Source organism: Salvelinus sp. IW2-2015, linkage group LG2, assembly GCF_002910315.2.
Source record: "Salvelinus sp. IW2-2015 linkage group LG2, ASM291031v2, whole genome shotgun sequence".
Lineage (NCBI taxonomy): Eukaryota > Metazoa > Chordata > Actinopteri > Salmoniformes > Salmonidae > Salvelinus > Salvelinus sp. IW2-2015.
In genome coordinates this window covers 33,310,324-33,320,302 of record NC_036839.1, presented here as the reverse complement: position 1 = coordinate 33,320,302, position 9,979 = coordinate 33,310,324, and the positions used below count along the sequence as shown (strand labels likewise).

The window sequence follows — 9,979 nt, the reverse complement described above, 5'->3', positions numbered from 1 at the left end:
AGTAGGCTCGCATTACTAGGCAGCTCACAGCTGGGTTTCCCTTTGTAATCCGTAATAGTTGATGGCATCTCCCTGACTGTGATGCTATAAGAGCACCCAGCTCCCAAAAACAAAACATCAGGCTATTGTCCCATTACACACATATGAATCACACACATACGAATTATACACACAGACATATGGATAGGGTTGAGATGTGTTTCTGTTCTTGTCCTTTAATCCTCTGCCACAGAAACAGTGTCTCAAACTCTGTGTGGATGCTGAATGTCCAACAACTTTATCTGAAGGTAGCCTGGAGTGTGGCTCAAACGGTTCTTCATGTTTTGTGATTGTGCATGTATCTACACAGTGCACAAAACATTAGGAACACCTTCCTAATATTGAGTTGCAACCCCTGTTGCCTTCAGAACAGCATCAATTCATCGGGGCATGGACTTTACAAGGTGTCGAAAGCGTTTCACAGGGATATTGGCCCATGGTGACTCCAATGCTTCCCACAGTTATGCACCAGGCTGCTAGTCATTTTAGATACACACAGGAAACTTGAGTGTGAACAACCCAACAGCGTTGCAGTTATTGACCCTGCTCAAAGCACTTAGATTTTTCTGCCTTGCCCATTCACCCTCTGAATGCCACACACACAATCCATGTCTCGACGGATCATAGCTTTCACCTGGATTCACCTGGTCAGTTTACGTTATGTAAACTCAGTGTTTGTGTGTGTTTTATCTCCCATTCTATGCTTGGGGTCCACACAGCTTGTGAACTCTAAACTCACTGTAGCTGTACATGGTATGCACAGACGAGAAGCTTCACCTGGGGAGAGAGGAGTCCATCAATCAAATGTTATTTATATAGCCCTTTTAACAACTTGTCAGTCTTTTACAGTAACTTGGACTAGAGCCCCTCTCACCATGGCTATGAGTTACGGTGTGTGTGTGTGTGTGTGTATGTATGTGCACCTTGGCTGTAGATGACTGCCAGGCGAATTAACAGTTTGTTGATGCCTAGCACTGGGCTGAATGAGTAGACGAAGTGACTATCCTGTGGGGTGTAATTGAAAGAGGAAAAGATCAGTGACATTAATCAATCAACTAACTATGAGGTAGAACAACAACAAAAAATCAACCGTTCTCTAGACCAGGAGTACTCCTGATCGAGTGAGACTCACCAGGAAGATGGGCAGCTGGAACATGTCTTTCAGCACAATGGCATGAACACTGTAGTGCCCGCACAGCCTGGCTGTGATCTCACTCAGGAAGTTAGAAAGGAAAAGTAAGAGCAAGATACCAGAGCAAGATACCAGAGCCTGGAAGGAGAAAGGAAGGAGAGGAAGACTGAGATTATGATGAAAAGCTTTCCCCAAACAAGTGCAGCAATCCAAATGTACTGCATCTGTATAATTGTTTAAAGTATTAAAGGGACAGATCACTTTTGAAGGTTTAGCTTATTTTCAACTTACCTAGGGTGTTGTGGAAGTCTATGGGTATCTGCTAGCATCCTGTTAGATACCCATAGACTTTCAGTCATAGTGCTAATGCTAGTTAGCGTTTGCTCACAAAACTACCTCTTAACTTCCTTCATACTGGACACAGATACATAAAAATTGTATCCACGAGTTCATCTGACTCTGGGGAAGTAGATAAAGGGCCTCATTGCGAAAATCCTGAAGTATCCCTTTAAATCTCAAAACTGTTGTTTTCCATAATTGTTATTGGTACAATTCTAAATCTCTGTTGGAACATCAAGTAGGCTGTATGAATATTCTCAGAACTGAAATAACATTTGAAAGTTTACATCAAGTAACAATTTATTAACCAAGCAAATATAGTATCTTACATATACAGTACACAATGAGCACCAGGGGGCAACAAAAGGCAGCTTAATAAGAAATACATATTGAAGAAAAAACACTTAATAATGTCCATGTCTTTAGACAGTAAATAGTGGGGTGTGTAACAACAGACCCTATACAAGTCAGCCTTAATGTTGAACTTAAACAGCTGTTGTGAAATCAATATGGTTAAGACAGTAGTGAATAATATAAATATTAATATAAAAAGTGTAAATGTTAATATTAGACAAGCAATAAAACAATTACATGGAACGCTAGAGCCTTATCTACATCATATTTAGCAGGAAAGACAGGTACAATAGGAATAGGTTGTGTGATTCTCTGAAACCAATTCCWCACGTAGAACAAATGAACCAATTCCAATTGGCAAAATCACATTTACAATAGTAACTTTTGGTCAAAGACGTGGATTGGAGAACCAAAAACGGCCTGAAATTGGATGGGAAGTCAACCAACATTATAGTAAAAGTTACTAGTGACCATAAATGATTGTGGGGCAATAGCCTCCACAATATAGTATGCATTGATTGAGGGTGTGTTCGTAAATTCATTTTGGTTATTTACGATTTCAGAGCACTCTCCCTTGAGTGTGCCAGAGCGCACAATAACCCACGATTTTTTCATTGTTACAACTGTTGAATAACTGATGAACTTACGAACGCGCAACACCCGTCGAATATGACAGTTGTCAGTAAAGGTGGGAGAAAAAAAAAAGCAACACAGTTACAGTCACTGACGCTCTAGATAACTAGCTCTGCTAGGGCGAGTTAAATGGTCAGAGTTAGTTCGCTCATTTGTGTCTGGAAGTAGCTAGCAAGCTAACCAACTTTAGCAAGCTAACCAACTGCTGTTGTGAGACAGCTCTCACGTGCTCATTTCTTTACAATAACTACCAGCAAATGATGTGCTACTGTTTTTGTAGCATTTCTACAAGTTCTAACACCAGATCGGTTGCTCGGCAACAACACAGCCGCTTGCACCAGGCTGCTAGTCATAAGAAGTGTATGCAAACAAATCTAGGCTACTGTAGATAGCTAGCTATATAGTGGTATTCAAGCTGTTAATCAATACATGTAATGTCACTTGTTAAATCCACTTCAATCAGTGTAGAGGAAGGGGAGGAGACCAGTTAAAAGGATTTTTAAGCCTGGAGACATTTGGAGACATGGATTATGCATGTGTGCCATTCAGAGGGTGAATGGGCAAGACAAAAGATTTGTCCCTTTGAACAGAGTATGGTAGTAGGTGCCAGGCGCACCGTTTTAAGTGTTTCAAGAACTGCAAGGCTGCTGGGTTTTTCACAAATTGTCCACCACCCAAAGGACATCCAGCCAACCTGATACAACTGTGGGAAGCATTGGAGTCAACATGGGCTAGCATCCCTGTGAAACAATTGACACCTTGTATAGTCCATGCCCCGACGAATTGAGGCTGTTCTGAGGGCAAAAGGGGAAAGGTGTTCCTAATGTTTTTTACACTCAGTGTAAGTGAGAAGTAGACATTGGTCTGAAGCCAAACCCATCAGCCATAACTCACGCTGCTTTGGGATTCTCCACACTTCTTTCAAAGAGTTTACTTGAATACTGCCAATGACTGGGACGAACTGCAAAAGTCACTGAAGCTGGAGACTTATCTCCCTCACTAACTATAAGCATCAGCTGTCAGAGCAGCTTACCGATCACTGCACCTGTACACAGCCCATCTGTAAATAGCCCACCCAACTACCTCATCCCCATATTGTTATTTTTTTGCTCTTTTGCACCCCAGTATCTCGACTTGCACATCATCATCATCTGCACATCGATCACTCCAGTGTTAATGCTAAATTGTAATTATTTCACCACTACGGCCTATTTATTGCCTTACCTCCCTAATCTTACTACATTTGCACACACTGTATATAGTTTTTCTATTGTGTTATTGACTGTATGTTTGTTTATCCCATGTGCAACTCTGTTGTTTTTGTCGCACTGCCTTGCTTTGTCTTATCTATAGCTCTATCTTTATCTCAACTGGCCTACCTGGTTAAATAAAGGTGAAATATATATATTTTTAAATACTCCCAGTCACTTTGGGAGAAGGGTATGATGCTATGATCTGAAAGTGTCACTGACTTTGCCCGGTGCAATAGGTAGACAGATTTTTCCCTTTCAGAACCTTTCAATGGTCCTAAAGCACACACTCTGCCCACTTGGCAAGCCTAATCAACAGCACCTTTTGACTAAAGCAACTCACCAGGACTGAGATGGCTCACTGGGTCATGGAGCTGTGGGAATCTGGCTTAGTAATGAAAATGAATGTCAGCTCTAGATGCAAATATCCACAAAAACTAGCATGATTGAAAGGAATGATAAAAACAGTGTTTTAAAAATATATATAAAAACAACTACTGATACACCAGTAGCTAGGAATACTAGCTATCTAGCTATCGTTAATAACATAAGTAAAATATCCATGATAATAAATCCAACCATGCTTCAAAATGCATGGATGTAGATAGTGTATGCATGTTGGCCATGCAGTGGAGGCTGCTGAGGGGAGGACGGCTCATAATAGTCGGAACGGMGTGAATGGAATGGCCAACACATGGAAACCATATGTTTGATGTATTTGATACCATTTCACTGATTCCGCTTCAGCCATTACGACGAGCCCGACCTCCCCAATTAAGGTGCCACCAACTACCTGTGATGCCATGTATTTATAATCCATTAAAAGTCACACATTTCAAATGGAATAACCTGCTAAATTCACAAGTTTGCTGGTCAGTTGTTAAACTCAAAACCTAACCTACACATATACATTAGCTACACATACAATGGTACAGGCAAGAATACATAAAACATTTTGTACATCTGGATCCAGATCCATTTGGTGAAGTATACCATTAGTGTGATCTAAAAGGTAAAGTTATCAGTTTAACGGTCTAGGTTTGCACAACTTTCATCTACAAAGTTAAAAAAAACTATTCACTGTAATTGGTACATGTAATCTATTAATGTTGAACATATATTTAGTGCTCATGCATAATATTTCACTATGTAGCCTAGATGCTACAGATAGGCCTACTAGTGGATTTGTTTCTCTCAATACAATAGAGTAACGCAATATTATTTTCAATTATATTTTATCATTTCTATGACTCCAAGTATCGATTCTCATATTATTTTGCTAGGAAGTTAACGTTAGCTAGCGCTAGTTGGCTGTACCTGTGCCAAAAGGTCCAGTATTTATTCTCTACCTTGTTCTCAACTTCTTTTTAGATGGGGAGCCAACATGTTTTCAGCACTTACTTCCATGACTGAACAAAACTCGTTTTCTCATGTTTCTCTCCTGTCCCTCTGCAGCAGACACGGTGAGCAATATGTTTGAAATATTAAATCGCAATAAAATCAAAGTATCGAATCGCAGTCCTTATAGAATCGCAATATATATACACGTGTATATATATAGTATTGGCACAAGTATTGTGATAAAATCGTATTGTTAGGTCCATAGCAATTCCCAGGCCTAACGGATACGTAGGTAGAATGAAGTAGGTCGTGACATTATAAAAATGCGACATAATTATTGCTTTACAATGTCAGATCAGAGTGAGCAAAGATCGTCAGATTAAATCAAAAGCGTTGAAACTAGTTCAAAGAAATCATAAGTACAGATAAACAGGAAGATCTTCTGGAAGTCCCAACGGTACCTTTGGTTTCTGTTGCAACCCTGGTTTCTGTGTCCCTGGACTTTGTTTTTCATGGTCCATGTTTTGTTTGCCTGAAATATGCCTCCTGCACATTGTCATTAATGTGTTATGCACATAGTTCTTTACATCTTTCCATGTCCTGCCTTGTAGAACTGGTTCAGCTGCAATACATGCATCACATTCCGTTTTACCTGGAATCTTCATCAGTTTAGTAAAGTCTCCTAGCTGCCGCCTGACCGCAGCCTGAGCCTCATCACTCCATATCTTATGCTTCCTTTGTGTTGCCACAGCAACAGGACCTGCCTCTAGTCTCTCCTCTTGACCCTGTGCAGGTACAGTCCTTGTTCCACCAACCTCTTCCTTAGCAATCTTTGCCGATTCTTTCTTTGTCCATTTTCTGGGGTCCACTCTTGTAAGACCCTTTTTCCTTTTAATAGATTTTACTGTGTTGTGCACATAGTTTTTGATGTCTCTCCATGTCCTGTCTCGTACAGCTGGTTCATTGTGGAGGCATACTTCACAGTCCCGTTTACCTGGAACCTTCATCATTGAGAAAAAGTGTCCCAACTGACGCTTCACCGCAGCCTTAGCCGCATCACTCCACGGCCTCACAGGATTTGTCCTCGCAGGAACTGTCCTGACAGCAAGTTTCTGCATTGTAAGTGTCTGTGCATGAAGTGTTGGCGTAATAACTGTATGCGCTGGAAGTGTTTGTGCAGGAAGTGTCTGTGCAGGATATGTTCCTGCAGGATATGACCTTGCAGGATTAGTCCCCGAAGCATATGATGTTGCAGGAGATGAAAGGCCATAAGGACTTGCAGGATATGATCTAGCATGATGAGTCCCTGCAGTATATGTCCCTGCAACATATGAACCTGCTGGATAGGTCCCTGCAGGATGTGTCACGGTAGGATAAGCTCTCGCAGAATTTGTCCCCGCAGAATATGACCTCGCAGAATGTGATTCTGAAGGATATGACTTCTCAGGATATGTCCCAGCATGATATGACCTTGAAGGCTGTGCCTCCACAGTATATGACTTCGCTGAATACGTCTCTGTAGGATATGATGACCCAGTAGGACATGTCTCGGTAGGATATGTCCTTCCAGTATCTGTCCCCGCTGGATATGTCCCTGCAGAAGATGTACCTATGAAATGAATAAACAGAAGAAAAGGATTCATGAACATGTGCCATTATCATATATTGTGAAGAGGAACAGAGCAAACACTATAGAGTAATAAGTTGCCAGCTTCTCAAAAATGTAGGTCTAGTGAACATGTAAATGGCACAAAAACAACAGATTTTTCCACTGAATTGATCATTTAATCCCTTAAAACACAATGGACATCTTTCTCCAAATACCCTGTAAAGCAACTAATACTCACCATATGTAGGAGAAACAACCCTTTCCTCAGATGGCCCTGGAATTACCACTGGAACCTGATCCATTGCAAGCAGCAATTTGCTGATTTGTGCTAGATGTGCTGCGTTTTCAGAGAGCCTGTAGTACTCTTTATGGACCTGGGTGTCATGTCCCAATAACTTTGCCACCTGATCCAATTCACTTTCATTCAAGTTTAGTATTTGGCAATGAATAGCAACCTCTTTCCTCAYTGTCGCATGGATCAGACTTTCAGGATTCTTTGCATCACACTCATGTGCACACTTCCTCAGACAGTCAAACCCTCTGATGTAGCTTGCTGCATCCAGGCTACGTGCAAAGACATAAGGGTTGTCCTTTGACACACCAACTTTGTCTCTGTTTGCAATAAGGATCTCAAGAGATGAGATCATCCTCTCCGTKAGTAGGACTGGCATTTTCCTACCATTTTTGCCTTCTATTTCCAACCTGGTTAATTTGTCGTCACCAAGCTCCTGCTCCAGCCTTGAGAGGTTATTGAAAATGTCTGCACTAGCTGGAGCTTTCTTYCTGTTTGTGTACGTTTCCAACAGCATTTTCGCAACCTCCCCTGTCCTTTTTCTGTTGAAGAGAGCTATTTCWGCAAGAAGARTTTCATTGAGCTTTTTCCAGACAGTGTTGGTGGGGTTCTCCAGCAATTCTTTCTTCGCTGTGTCCTCTGCAACCTTGAGAAACTTCTGAAGTTTGATCAAATCCTCAGTTAGTGAAGACACATCAACTTCATCACACTGAGGGACAGCGCTGAGGGATAGACCRGAAAAACAGTTATTCCAATCGTTTTCAAGTAGTTCAATGAACCTTTTGGCTTGTTCCTCTGCCTCACGGTCCTCTGTCATACGACTCTCCCCAAAAGCTATTTCAGTAGCTCTTTTCAAGGAATAGCCAATCTTTAAAGCAAGAGATGGGGTCTTGTACCTGTCGGAGGCAGGGTCATGACCACTCATTTTCCTGGCAGCATGAACGGCCAATTTGAATTTGGATGGTACACATACTTCATGCAGATATTGAACACCACAGTCCATCTCATTTACAGCAAGTACAAATCTAGCCAATTCCCTCATTTTTGAACCAATGTAAGTAAACTGCGACTTGGCATGACCATGCTTTGCAGATAGTGCATTGCCATATTTACATATCAGGGGATCATTTTTGATGTGGCATGAGATGTCATCTTGATTCATATTGTGTATTATTTCTTCACATCCTCCAGTAGAATAGACAGGCAATGGAACAAGTTGAGAGGACGCAGCCTGGATCCTCACTCTTTTTCCTCCCCTCGTTTCATCTTGTCCTTTTCTAGCATTACATGAGCTCTCATGCTTCCATAAATCAATTTTGTTGAAAAAAGCTAAGCAGTGTTGGCAGGGCAGGCAGTCACGCACAGAAACACCATCGTAAGATGGTCTACACTTTCTCACAATTTCCCCATCTCCACTTTGAAGAACTTCAAAGTTGTGTTGATAGTTGCCTTTGTTACGGAGTTGGTCAAACAAGAGAGACCTGATTTTGGAGAGTTCTGGGAAGCTGATAGCATGAGCAACAGCTGCTTCTTCTGCGTGCATCCTTTCTAAATGTCTTGCAATGTTGTGGTGTGGTTCATTGCAATACAGGCAGAAGTGCTTTTTGTCCAATTTTCTTTTACCATCTGTCGTATCACATGCACTGACTGTCAATTTTGTGCTGGAACGTAGGCTTGACCTTGTGCCTTTCCGTGGCGCAAACTTCTTGAGGCGAGGTTTTTTAGCTTGTGCGGCTTTTTGGGGGGATGGCTCAGATTCACTATCGCAGGGGATTTCTGCATTAGATGGAAGAGTATCTGAACCACTTGGGAGGTTTGAATCCAGTCTTTGTTCTTCTACCTCATCATCTGAACTGTTATCATCACTTGAACTGCTCTCTTCAGCACTATTTTTTATGTCACATAAAGCTCTCTCCATGTCATATAAAGTCTTCTCCACATCACTTGAAGTCTTCTCTTCATTGTGTAGAGGATTTCCTTTCTCGTGTAAAGGATTCTCTTCCTGGTGTTCCCCATCCATCGTTTAGGCTGCTACCATCTGCACCTACACAAAACACAGCATAGGTTAGGAGAAACCCATCATAAGCCTAGTACATGGTAAGAATGTTGAATGGAAGTATCCCAGGTACAAGCTGTGCGTATGTGAAGAAATAGGAATATAGCCAACCACTGTTTAGGCGAGCAGGTTGATTACAAAGTAATCATAAATGAGCTCTGCTCAGGGTTTCCGTTAGCCGGTAATTGCGGTCATTTATTTTTTCCCCCGGCCAAACTGACCAGGAGAAGAAAAAAAATCCCTTTGCAAAATAATGCTTTTTATTAATTGATGGACAAATCTGACAATCGTAAATACATTTGACAGTCATGCTTATTGGTCAATTTGCTAAATATTGTGGAATTAAATTGGGGCATGTGTATCTATTTTTTGCATAATACCACTTGTCAGACAGCGCTAGAGCTGCAGCTCACCAGCTCATTGTTGCTGGAGTGAAATATGTGCTTTTATAATAGCGCAACAATAGGATTGCATTTCAAAAACATTTTTGATGGCCACGATTAAAAAGAGTTACTATTTTTATTATTCCTATTTGCCATGCATAGGCAACAGTAGGCTATCAGCATGTCACCAACCACTTTGCAATGTGAGCTGGAGGCAGTATGCATTTTGAAAACATATACTTAACTAATGAAACCTGAACGTTTTACTTATGAGGCATTTCTTACATTGCTTCAATGTAGCCTAGGCAAAATCTGACCATAGCAACACGGAGGCAATGATTTCATAAAAACTTCCTCATATGCCATTGAAACCATGCATTTCTCTCCTGTTCTATTGGTTTTCATATCAACTTTCTTTCATTGTCCAGAAACCAAAAGGCACAATCCTAGTCATGTACTGAACAAAATATGTACACAACATGTAAAGTGTATGTCCCATGTTTCATGAGCTGAAATAAAAAAATCCCCAACATTTTCCATACGCACAAAAA

The 9,979-nt window shown here is 41.1% G+C and overlaps 1 long non-coding RNA gene across 1 annotated transcript in view; it reads right to left on the bottom strand.

Moving 5' to 3' along the window:
- Nucleotides 1-1,792: 1,792 nt before the first annotated feature.
- The window catches only part of LOC111978494 (uncharacterized), a 28,513-nt gene continuing 20,326 nt past the window's right edge, over nucleotides 1,793-9,979 (bottom strand). The window contains exons 2-3 of the long non-coding RNA XR_011481450.1: nucleotides 6,936-9,033; nucleotides 1,793-6,697 (exon numbers count right to left, since the gene is read on the bottom strand). This is a non-coding gene — a long non-coding RNA (uncharacterized lncRNA). The remainder of the gene's footprint in view (nucleotides 6,698-6,935; nucleotides 9,034-9,979) is intronic.